The sequence below is a fragment of the Rhipicephalus sanguineus genome, chromosome 9, assembly GCF_013339695.2.
Source record: "Rhipicephalus sanguineus isolate Rsan-2018 chromosome 9, BIME_Rsan_1.4, whole genome shotgun sequence".
Taxonomy (NCBI): domain Eukaryota; kingdom Metazoa; phylum Arthropoda; class Arachnida; order Ixodida; family Ixodidae; genus Rhipicephalus; species Rhipicephalus sanguineus.
This window is the reverse complement of record NC_051184.2, coordinates 114,034,343-114,044,717: the sequence shown is the minus strand read 5'-3', so window position 1 is coordinate 114,044,717 and position 10,375 is coordinate 114,034,343. Positions and strand designations below refer to the sequence as shown.

At 41.9% G+C, this 10,375-nt stretch overlaps 1 long non-coding RNA gene across 1 annotated transcript; it reads right to left on the bottom strand.

The window, feature by feature from the left end:
• Nucleotides 1-598: 598 nt before the first annotated feature.
• On the bottom strand, nucleotides 599-5,181 carry LOC119406051 (uncharacterized). The gene is made up of 3 exons (XR_005186507.1): nucleotides 5,147-5,181; nucleotides 4,938-5,000; nucleotides 599-832 (listed from the first exon to the last, which is right to left on the bottom strand). It is a non-coding gene; the product is annotated as an uncharacterized LOC119406051 (long non-coding RNA).
• Nucleotides 5,182-10,375: the final 5,194 nt, after the last annotated feature.

Genomic DNA, 10,375 nt, shown 5'->3' with positions numbered 1-10,375 from the left:
AGTGGTTATGGCGCTCGACTGCTGACCCGAAGGTCGCGGGATCGAATCCCGGCCGCGGCGGCTGCATATTCGATGGAGGCGAAAATGCTTGAGGCCCGTGTACTTAGATTTAGGTGCACGTTAAAGAACCCCAGGTGGTCGAAATTTCCGGAGCCCTCCACTACGGCGTCTCTCATAATCATATCTTGGTTTTGGGACGTTAAACCCCAGATATTATTATTATCTATCCGCAGACTTACTATTTTTCACTGAGGTGTCATTTCTTCACATGTTGTTAGTTTACTTTTTGTTGACCTAGTGCACACTTGGTGTGGACACAAATAGAATACGTGTTGTCAGTTTGCTGTAACTTATATACAGTAACAGTAATGCCTCATTAGTAGAATTTGATAAACACATCCTCTTGCTGAATGAAAAGATTTACACAAAAGGACCTCCTAATCTTCTGCCCAGCCAGATTTCTGTCGAAATGTTTACATTTAAATTAAAGTGAATACTTCGTATGCAAGCAGTAATATATTGCAGTACCAAGCAATGTCATTCCTCCCTCTAAGAAGGATTATATAGTTGGTGTAGTTTAACATCCCAAAAACACGATATGATATAAGGGACATTGTAGTCTGGGGCTGCGGAAATTTGGACCACCTGGGGCTCTTTATACACGGTCCCCCCCCCCATGCATTTTTATCTCCCTCGAAAATGCGGCTGCCGCAGTCGGGATTCCATCCCGTGACCCTCGGGTGCACTCTCAAAAGAATGCAAGCACAAAACTCACCACAAGGTACCAAACTACCACTGTGATCCTCCAAGTGAGTAAGAGTGTCTTCAATGCCTGCACAAAAAGTTAAAGCGTTCTGGAGGCATTGATGCATGTCGAGATTATTGATACATAATACATGGTTAAATACATGGAAAGATAAGAAAGCCAACTACTGTGATTTATTTATTTATTTAAAGTACTCCACAGGATTTACGTAGGAGTATTATGTGAGGAAGACTATACAATAATTTTTAGCTAGAACACAAAACAACAAAAAGGAATAAAAAAAACAGGTATTACACAACCGCAGAATGTGAGAGATAACAAAGGTGTAGCACTGTAATAATAAGACACTTAGCATGCGTTATACATATTCGAAAAGGTCAACATGTCATTATACAATGTAGAAATGCGATTTTATGAAATTAATTTTGAGCAAACACAATCTTAAATAGTTAGTACTACTTTATTTCAAGGTGCCGCATGATCATGAATGGACACTACATCATCAGGGAGATCATTCCACTGAGCTATGACACGTGTTAGTGCATATGCATTAAAGGCTAGGGTGCGGCCGAAAAGACGAGCAAAACTATGCTTCATTTGGCATTAGTGAAGCCTATAATTATAATGTGCTTGCACAGCTTGATTCATTAAAAGAGATGCATGCTGTCTTCGAAATAAATTGGAAATGCAAAAATGTCCCTAAATTGTGGTGAATTCATTATTATAAAAGAACTTCAACTTAACAAAACAATTAACAAAATGGCAGGCGTTTTGCCACCTAAGCAGCTAGCATCCCCAGCATACACTGGCAACGAATGAGTGGAGGCTGACCAGTCCACTAGCCACATACATCCTAGTAAACGTTCGGTAGGGTCCACGGTTATTGTTGGAAGCCGACATGTCGAAATGAACCAAACATGGATGCAGAATTTTTTTTTCAGCTTCGTTCCCGAGCCAACGTCATCACACTGTGATTAGTTTTAGCGCAAAATGACACCACAAGACGACAGGACAAAGCCCGTCAACGAATTGTGTCATCACATTGTTTTGGCCCAAGCTATGCCCTGTCATTCAGCAGCGTTCAACAAGCTGCCTTGGAACGTGTTGCATGCATGGTCTAGCAACATCCCCTAGAGTTCATTAAGCCTCGTTACCCTTTACCTGCCCATTTCACCAACATAAGTCGCGTTGAAATCTCCCCATCGCACTATGTAGATGACCCTACCCTGATTGTCCACAGGTGTGTGCCTTTTTAGGGTTTCACGAACTCATGCCCCAAAATATAATGGGGCTTAAAAACAGTTTTTATGTCCAGTGAACACTAAGCTCTCCGAGCAGGGTCTGATACACCTTGAACACCGGGAATAGATGCAATACATGTTCCTCTTTGCATTTGCTTTTGCGCATTGTTTATAAATGGCCTCGTCTTTGTGCCAGTGCACCAACCACATTTTTCTCTCCTTGTGGTGGCAACTGCTGACTAGAGGACATTTCATCGCAACGTAACGAGAACGTTCTTACAAAAGAATGTCTATGTTCGATCAGGTGATGGAGTGAAATTACAAAAGATTTGTGGTGTAACAATGCTTACGGTACGCTGTCATTTGCACACTGTCATTATTATGCCTGTGTACAAGCACATCCAAAAAGGCAAGACATTATGTTTCCCTCTTTGGTATGTGAACTGAAGGCATTGTGTACACAGTTCAACATCGCATGAAAAGCAATCAGATTACTTTTTTTAATAAGACCAAAGTGCCATCCACATACCTGCAATATATTTCACCTGAAAGGGTAGTGAGTGCAGCACGCATGTTCTGAAGTGCTCCCATGTTTGTTATGGAAACCGAAACAGGACTTCCCATGGGCACCTTTCAATGTGATGGTAAATCGTTTTGGCGAAGCTGAAGTAGGTTTGGTTCAAGCAAAATCGAATCAAAGTTACAATGACCACCACTCATGGAGGACCCCTTACAATGATGTTTTTGATTGGATTGCTGAAGCCTGTAACTGAGGGCAACAGAATTGCAATCTTCTCACTCGACATGTATGCATGACTTTCTTCTAATTTTTTTCAAACGGCTCCTCACCACATCGATGGTCACGAGTATAGAGGCATTCGTAAGCAAAGAAGTAACACCAAAAGATCACATCACCGTCATCAAGGTGCTGTGCACCTTGACGATGATTTTAGCTGACTTGGTATTGCGCTCAGTTACAGGCTTCAGCAATCCAACCGAAAAATTCACTGTAAAGGCCCGAACACACGTACGCGTTGCAGCGCGTCAACGCGTGACTTTTTGACGCGGCGTCGCGCCCTCTCCCTGTGCAGAGGGAGAGCGCGCAGCTTCGCGTAGCCGCGCGCCCTCTCTCCCCATAGGGAGAGGGCGCGGCGCCGCGTCAAAAGTTCACGCGTTGACGCGCTGCAACGCGTACGTGTGTTCGGGCCTTAAGGCCTCCACCACCGGTGGAAGATATTGCAACTTTGCTTTGGTCTTGCTTGAAACAAAGCTACTTCAGACTTGCCTACACGATTTACTACAAATTGAAAGATGCCACATGGGAAGTCCTTTTCCGTTGACGTAGCAAACGTAGTGATCGAGCGCGTCAGAACACGTGAGCTGAACTCACTACCCTGGGAAGTCACCTTGTGTTGTTTCTTATTTTTTTCTGCACAGTGTCATACTTTGCAGCGCATCGCAAGCATGACGCAATTAATGGCACTTCATTTGGCTAAGCTACAAAAAATTGGGACTGATCTCAAGTGTTCCTTTTTTTTGTGATGCACCCTATGCAGTCATTATGACTTTATAAACATAACCGTGGAACAAAAACTCTTATTTCAGAATCAGCGTCTAGATTTATGTCATTGTGAAAATGAGTATCGATATGTTTTTCAAAACTTGACGTCAAATACCCTTCATAAGTGACTGATATACGAGATACGGGAAAGAAGTTCTTTAGAATGGCAACCTTAGGTGACATTTCATTTAAATTGAATTTTGTTCAAAGCACATTAATTATTTTCCTCTAGTTCCTGCAAGAACTGAAGTTTCATCACCCAATCTTTCAATCTGGCTGAAAATTTTGGCGGCAAAAATTTTGTTTAGTATTCATTTGAAAAATACAATCGTCGCGATGCACTGGCTTGCAACAATAACCATGGCCCCATACCGGATGTTTACACGGACATATGGGACTAGTGGACGGGTCAACCTAGACTCATTTGTTGCCAGTGTATACTGAGGATGCCAGCTGCATAGGTTGCGAAACATCTGTCACTTTGTTAATTATTAATGATAACTAACAGACAATGATGCCATGTATAGGGGATGTTATTAGAAGTAATTGTAATGTAAATGTGAAGAAAGAAAAGTATATCACAAGCTACGTCACGCCAACAGGCATAAAAAGAGTGCTCCACACTCGCTGTAATGGCTACTGGCGCTCCCACGTTTAAATGCATATTCTATAAAAGAGACAGAGGGATGACTGCCACCGTAGCCCAGTGGTAGAGCACAGGACGTTTTTCGAAGGTCGTAGGTTCGGTCCCTGCCAGCAAAGTTATCTTTTTGTCCACTTTACTTTCTTCACATTTACATTACAATTACTTCTAATAACATCACCTACACTTTTCTTGGCATCAGTGTCTGTTAGTTCTCATTATTATTGTGTCTAACAAAGAAAATGAGCCCCTAAATTTACACATCTTTTTTTCTTTGTTAATAATTGTTGCATTAAGTCTCAGAGTAAGCCTTTTACAATCATACATAGTAAATGTCGAATGACTTATTGCTGCCCATTTCACTGATGAAAAACAATAATCACAATCAGTGCATTGTAACGAAACAGGGCTTAGATGAAGACTCGGCACTTGAATCGTGATGTCGACGCAAAGGAAGTTTCAAAGCTCTTGCTGATGCAAGCTATGGTTCATAGTGTCAATGTTTCCGCTGACCACCTTACTCTTGCACATCCTTTATATGGACATGTGCCATATTTGGGACTTGATATTCTAACATGCACACAATATCTAGACCATCTTCTTGGAAAACAAGCTGCACATCGGATTAAAGTAAATACGGAAAACAGTGTTGCAGTAACATGCCCACTATAATAGTGACTCTATGATCCTCTTATGAATATGTAAAGGTTGGGGCCAAACACTCACCAATAGCTGCACTGCAATCGACCACAGAGCCAGGCAGCAAGCAGGTGGCATCACCATCCATGTCTGCGTAAAGAAATCCAATATACATGGAAGAACATGGTACTGTGGGTGTCAAAATAAAACAGGAACTTCATTCTCTCACATCACAGTGATGAGTGTAACTCAACAGTGTCAGTTGTGTAGGTAGCTAAGTTTAGCTTGTAACATACCTGCATCACAAACCTCCACCATTTCTTTGGGAAGCCTTGTGTCTGCAAAAGCACAAAATTTAGTGATCATATGTATTATCAAATGGGCGTGTGCCATGACAAATAAAGCATTACCTGCATCCAATGAGGAAGGCAATCTGAATTCGGCAATCACTTGCCCTTCCTGCCTCTCAGCCGTGGCTCGAGCGACCTCTAAAAAAAATGCAAAAATACTATTAATATCTTTGCTGAAACACAGCCACATAGATTTCATTTTTTTCTGTTATTGTACCAGAATCTGCATGACAGTGGTCGCTAATCTCTCAGGCTTGCATTTCAGGGCCTCTGGGGTGTCGCATTCAAAACGACATGATCATGAGGTATGCTATAGTAGACAACTCTGGATTAATTTTCCCAGTGCTCTAAAGTGCAGCTAAATCTAAGTGTGCAGGTGTTTCTTCATCTTACCTCTATGAAAATGTAGCCACCATGGCCAGGAATTGAACCTGGTACAGTGGCTTGCTGCTATAACAATGATTTGCGATTATCATAGCACAGGAGAGTGCTTCATTACATACTACTGAGTGACAAATTCTTAACTACTATAAAAGATACCAGAACCATGAACAATGTATCACAAGCCACTACCAGTTTCTCATGTGTGTACCAAAAGCTCAACAGGTCACCATCATCTAAGCAGAGCACACTAGATGTTCCAGTTCGAACTGCCAATGCTGAATGTGATCGCAATTCCAGGTGGCATATTATACGTAACAAGTGTTTGAACAAACTGCGTACCTCAAGCATCACAATAAAGCATTGTTGCCAAGTTGTCTCCAATACAAAATCAGACCAGGCTAACTTTATCGATTATTACTTTCCCTTACAACAGAGCAATTATTAAAACCAAATTCAGATTTAAGCAGGCAGACCAGGCAGTCGGGTAGCAGTTATGCTGCTACGCAAATAATGCAATCAAGTAATCAGTGGAAGCATCTATCGAGACTTCAATCTGAAATTGTAGTGCTTGGCAGAAACCAGAAACAAGCAACAGCCAAACCTGTCGCTTGTTATTGTTGCTTCAAAATCACATGCAGGTGGTCACAGTTGGGCTTGCCTTGACATTACTACTGAGATACTGGTTTAAAGAGATGTTTTCTGTGCAAAAACATTAGAGTGGCATTTTTCACTGAAACCTTCATATCTAACCTCCTAAGCTAGTACCTTTTGAACAATTAAAGTTATGCTGACAGAACATACCACACCACCATGCTGGCTTTCTCGGCATGAATAAAATGTACTACTTTATCCAATGATAAAGGCACGTAAATTATGTGGAAGCTCACAACCAGAGGACACTTCATTATGGTCCATTTCTTACATTATGTGCAACGCTGTAGAAGCTACGCAAGCAGTTCGGTCAAGAAAATGTATGACTCTACACGTCTCGTGCTCGAATTTCGTCGTCATAAACCTGGCCTCCACGATCGGTTCCAGCTGCGCGCTGACGGAAATAATCGCAGAGGTAACGATACGAAAACACAGGCGCCCAGCAATCCTGAACAACCTATTGACAGCCGTATGAATAACGGGGTTTCTTTATTACTCCGGCACAAAGGATGTAAACTTAGTACTGATACTAAATGCAAAAAGAATTTTTAGAGACACATTACGGGTAGTAAATCATTGAACTAATTCTTGGTACGAGTGCATGTACTGCAAGAAGTCTCTAGCTTCCATATGTAGTGTTGCACTTGATGTGTGAAACGGAGTATAGTCAAAGCAAATAGTTGTCATACACTCTGTATTACAAGTGAAATCAAGAGAAGTCTCAGCAAAAAGAAAGTTTTTAGAATCCTGAAATAGCATCAACTCTTCAAGTCTGAAGCTTTGTTTCTAACAAATTGGTATAGCAATTTTTTTAAAGCATAATGTAGAAAGCAGAAGCTGTTGCGGCGGCTCAGTAGTTACAGTACCCTGCTGCTGACCCGAAAGAAGCAGGTTCAATCCCCGATGCAGTGGTCACATGTCAATGGAGGCGAAATTTTAAGTCCCATGTACTGTGTGATATTGGAGCACATTATAGAACCTCAGATGGTCTAAATTATCTGGACACATCCTCTGCGGCTTTTCACAGCCGCGTCACTTTGGGACGTCGAACCCATTAAATCAACAAAGCATGTACAAATTGGTGGATGACAATTCCCCCCCCCCCCCCGCCCCCCCCCGCTGATTTCATTTCATTCTAAGAATGCTTAGTTGATTACCCGGATGAGTAACATTACCTTGAACATTAAAATAGCACTGAAGATTGCACTAAATACCTCATGATACACTTATCATGCTTTTCCACCAACTGTCAGCTTACAGTATGGTCTTTTTAGATTGTTTCATCTGTGACCAGCAGCCATAACACTACTGTGCAGTTGTGGAACACTTTCACCATTAAACTACGCAAAAAGGTGTCAAAACAGTCACAGCTTCACTAATAGCAATTGTCACTACAGCCTGATGGAGATAGTCATAGTCATTCAGCTAAAAATTATATATGGCTTATTCAACTAACGCTACTGTTCTCTCTTTACATTTGATAATAAAAAAATTAAAGTCAATCCTCACCAATTTTGTCAAGAAGGGCACGAGTGAGCCTCCCATTCAAGGCATTTGCCTCCCGTAGCTGCTTTTTGAGAGCTTTGTTTTTTTTGTCTTTCTTTTCTATTATTTTTTTTAATTCTGCAACAAATACATCACTTGCACTTGGCTGCTCGTTCTCCTGAAACAGAAAGCAGGCTTAAAGAACTTGCTGGGCGAGTGGGTATCTGTTTGTATTATTACTGCTTTAGGCACTAAAACACACGCACACCAAAAAAAGAAAAGATGATGGGCCAGAGAGCTCAGTCCCGTCACCTTCGCTTGTGGTCTGTGTTTTTAGTGCTTAAAGCAGTCATAAAGAAGGCTTTGTACAGGTCTTAATTAAAAACAGAAAAGTCCAAACATATTGAGATACTTCAAAGGTCCTGTCCAATGTTTTTTTTAAAGGGGAACCTGCAACACTTTTCCAAGTAGCCACGGAATGACATGAGTAAAGGAGCTTATTGCCTCACGAATCAAGCACCATTAAATTTTAATATCCGTGCAGTACGAGCGGAGCTACAAAGATTTGTCGCATGTTGCAATTGCTTTCTCTCTTGTCTTGTCCCGATGAAAGCGCTCGAAGCTAAGCAGGGAGGGATAGCACGGGTAAACAAAACACGTCACGCACCTCGCGGCCTTGAGCAGTTTTTCTCTCTCTCTCTTTTTTTTTTCGAGTGCGTGGCTTTTCGGTGCGATCACGCGCACACGCGCCAACAGGTCACAGCCTTCCGCGGCGGCCCCAGTAACACCCGAGCGCGCCATGCTCAAATCAGCCAATGGCTGATACTTGGCCCGTGACACAGTGATTTTCGAGCTTGTAGCGTCATTTCTCAAGAAAAGAGAAAGCGGTTTTAGTTGACTTCCAGAATTTATTTTGAATTCCAGGCCGCATGCTGCACTCTAATATTTCGCTCACGTGTTCTTGGGAGCCTCGACTACCGAGCAGCAGCGTTTCCTGACCATGCTCAAAAAGTGTTGCAGGGCCTCTTAAAGGATGCAAAGCCCAAGTAGGAATTCCCATATAGGAATTTGTTCACTAGTGTTTCCAAAATGTTCTGAATACTTTTATTTTACTCATAAATAATGAAGCGTAAATATTCAAAACTCCAAATATTCTATTTGAATAGTTTCGTATCTGATTCAATTTGAAAGATACCTTCCCTTGTTGAAATATTTCAACACACCAAGGTTTCAAGATGTATTGTGGATCGGCAGTCCTAGCTAAGCGCCTATCTGGCAGCCATAGACGGAGGCCATCTATTGCTAAAAATAAAATGCAATGGCAAGATTATGTACACAAAGCGCTAGTCACAAACGTCAAATGGTTGTCGCCGATCCCTCGGTTGCGGGTTGTCCAAGATAGTCCTCAGGCCGGCCATTAAGCATATCGCATATCGATACCCTGAACTGCACAACTGATGTTGTTTCTGTTTGTTTTATGTGATTGTGAAGACAGCCAGCAGTGGGTGCCAGGGCTATACAGCACAATCTGTGGCTGGCATTTCGTTGGGAATAAAATTTGCAATATTATACTGCATCCAGCATATGTACCAATTTTTCCACTGAAACACCACTGCCGAGCCCCTTTTGGTGTCACTGCATCAAGTGAACAATATGATAGGCAAGTAATTTACATTATTTGCAATGAGTTATGTGAAAGGAGTGCTGTCTTATTGTAAGAGATGTATGCAGGGGCACGAGGGACTAAGTTGCTGCAGACATATTACTGAATGACTTTTACAATTGTTACCAAAGCATTATATATGCCAGTTCTTTATTCATTTGATACCTCTACTTCAATCTATGCAAAATGCACGGCACGTGTTATCTCAGACACATGTAAAACTGCACCCAGTAGCTCATAGCAAAGTACCAAAACATTTGGCCAAAGCAAGTACAAACCTGACATTCAGCATCCTCTTCAGAGCGAGCAATTATGCTCTGTTGAAGGATGTGGGCAGCCTCCAGTCTTCTCTTTTTTAAACCTCTGTTTGAGTGCTGGTCCTGCAACTTGGTGGTAAGATAATGGGGCAATTTCAGGCAACAATTACCTAATAATGGCTACTCGACAGCTGTGACTGTCACCATCCCCTAGCTTTTCAAAGAATTCCACGAAGTGCCACCAAAATTTACATGAAAAAGCAATAGAACCATAATATAACAGGTGAAGTGCAGTGTTATATGCACATAATGCTCTTTTTAAGTTCAATGCAGAATGTGGTGCTTCATTATGCTTCATTCAGAATTTCTGCACTAAAATATGTGTCGTGAACATAACAGCCAAGAGTATTTTGGAGCACATTTTATAGGAGAAAAAAATTATTTTGCAGCAGCTGCCCCAAGTATGTATGTACGTGTGTGTACACACACACACACACACACACACACACGCACACACACACACACACACACAGTGGAACCTCAGTGTTATAATCATGGCTCGTACGAATTTTGGGGTGGTACGAATTTTCCTGTGATCCCAGCCAAGGCCCATTAGCGTGCAATGTAATGGAGGCGGTTGTTGAGAACCGATTTTCACCCCGCGACATTTGATACAAACGTGAGCTACTGCGTGGGTATGAAAAGGCGCAGCCCGCGCTGTCGTGGAAGACAAGG